Source organism: Dipodomys ordii, unplaced genomic scaffold, assembly GCF_000151885.1.
Source record: "Dipodomys ordii isolate 6190 unplaced genomic scaffold, Dord_2.0 Scaffold224, whole genome shotgun sequence".
In the NCBI taxonomy this organism is placed as follows: Eukaryota; Metazoa; Chordata; class Mammalia; order Rodentia; family Heteromyidae; genus Dipodomys; species Dipodomys ordii.
Window position 1 is genome coordinate 448,067 of NW_012267440.1, and position 2,425 is coordinate 450,491.

General features: G+C 51.3%; 1 pseudogene; it reads right to left on the minus strand.

Annotated features, from left to right (window-relative positions):
* Window positions 1-1,192: 1,192 nt before the first annotated feature.
* Window positions 1,193-1,695, minus strand: LOC106000552 (annotated as a pseudogene).
* Window positions 1,696-2,425: the final 730 nt, after the last annotated feature.

Below are 2,425 nucleotides of genomic sequence, written 5' to 3' on the forward strand. Positions count from 1 at the left end.
CTGAGCTTTTTTTGCTCAATGCTAATGCTTTTCTACTTTCCCCACAGCTCTACTTCTGGCTTTTCTGGTGGTTAATTGGTGATCAGCATCTGATAGACTTTCCTGTCTAGGCTGATTTCGAACCATGATCTTCTGATTTTAGCCTCCTGAGTAGCTAGGTTTACAGGAGTGAACCACCAGAGCCCAGCCCAACCTAGTCCTCTTATAGGAAGGAAATCATCCTTAAGAAGCTCCAGTGGACAAACAGGCAGACAGACAGTAGGATGGGTGGATCAGATATCCTCAGTCCCCAACCTAACTACAAGTGTCTTGGCAGAGGCTAGTTTCTGCTCCCTGACCTTGAACACCAACTGCATACATGCTGCTAGAGCACACACAGGTCTGCAAGACCCTCCCCATCACTTTTCCCAGGCAGGGCAGGACAGGTCCACTTCAGGCCAAGTCAAGGCTTGTTTACGTGTCTAAAGTCCAGAAGCTGTCTGCTATGGAGTCCTGAGTTGCTGAGCATGGCCAGCTGTGTCGCCCCTGGAGTGTGTGAATGAGAACCTCACTCTTCTAGATCTCACTGGTTAAATCCCCTGTCAGCTCTACTGCTGGACCCCACCAAACACCTTTGGGCTTCTCTTAAGGGCTTTCTGCTCCTCATTATCTGTAGGTTAGGAGCACCCTGTAGCCCTGGTTTCCATCCTCCACCCTCTCCCCATTCTGCTCTACCTATCCTTTTTTTGGGGGGGGGGGCAGAAGGTGGGTGCCGGTACTAGGGCTTGAGCTCAGGCATTATGCTCTTGCTTAGGTTTTTCCATTCAAGGCTGGCATTCTACCCCTCCCCCCCCCTTTTTTTAACCAGATCCTGTCTCAGGTTTATTGGTAGAAACGACAGAGGCCACCGGCCTACCCTGAAGATGGCGGCCAGGGAGCCACAGTAGTCCATCCATCCTCACGCTGGCAGACAAGAGGTCTTCTTGGGGCTGGGAAGGTGGCTCAGTGGTAGAGCGCTTGCCTTGCATGCCTGAGGCCCTGGGTTCCATTCCTCAGCACCACATAAGCAAAAAGAAAAAAAGCCGGAAGTGGTGCTGTGGCTCAAGTGGTAGAGCGCTTGCCTTGAGCTGAAGAGCTGAGGGACAGCACCCAGGCCCAGAGTTCAGGCCCCACAACCGGACCCAACACAAAAACAAAAGCAAACAAGAGGTCTTCATTGTGGGACCTTCTCGGGGCCCTGGGCACCTTTGGAGGCTGGAGCCTGGGCCTGAGCTGGAGTAGTGGCTGAAGCCTGGGCCTTGGCTTGTGCCTTGGCCTGGGCCTTAGCCTGAGTCTGGGCCTGGGCCTGGGCCTGCACCCTGGCCTCTGGTGTGGTGAGCCTGCGCCCCTTGGCAATGTAGGCCTGAAAGCGCTTGCCCAGCTTGGGGTGGGCGATATAGGCGAGCCGCTGGAGCTTGCGTTTGTTGTTCACTGCTTTGGGTTTTACCAGGGTCTTGATGGTCTCGGCCCGCGCGCTCAAGGCCTTGGCATTGTTCACCTGCATCTTCTTAAAGCCCTTCTTGTGTTTATTGGCAAAACACATGTTCCTCAGGAACTTGGGGTCCACCCCCTTCAGAGATTCGTATCTTTGTGATCCGGGTTTCTTGATACCATTTCTGTGCCGTTTTTGGGACTGGTTGTGCGTGGTGTGGTTCTTGGATTTAGCCATGTCTGACCCCGAGGCGCCTAGAAACCAAAAAGGAAGCGTGGCATCCTACCCTTTAAACCATATTTCCACTTGTGATTTTCTGCTGGTTCATTGGAAATAAACTCGAGGAATTTTCTTCTCTTGGGCTGGCTTCAAACTGTGATCCTCAGATTTCTGCCTCCGGAGTAAGCTAGGATTACAGGTGTGAGGTACTGGTACCCAGTTACATTGTTTTTTTGTTTTGTTTTGTGTGTGGGTCCTAGGTCTTGAACTCAGAGCCTGAGTACTGTCCCTGAGCTTCTTTGGTCAAGTTAGGGCTCTACCACTTGAACCACAGCTTCACTTCTGGCTCCTTTGGTAATTAATTGGATTCAAGAGTCTCTGGGACTTTCTTGCCCAGATAATTTTTTTTTTTTTGGGTCCCGTCGTGGGGCCTGAACTCTGGGCCTGGGTGCTGTCCCTCAGCTCTTCAGCTCAAGGCTAGCGCTCTACCACTTGAGCCACAGCACCACTTCCGGTTTTTTTCTTTTTGCTTATGTGGTGCTGAGGAATCAAACCCAGGGCCTCAGGCATGCAAGGCAAGCGCTCTACCACTGAGCCAATTTCCCAGCCCTTGCCCAGATAACTTTGAACCATGTTCCTTAGGCCTTAGCTTCCTGAGTAAAGATTATAGGTGTGAGCCACTAGTGCCCGGCTTCCATAGTTTGTTTTAGACCATGACATTCTTTTTTTTTTAAATTTTATTTGTGAAGATACTGT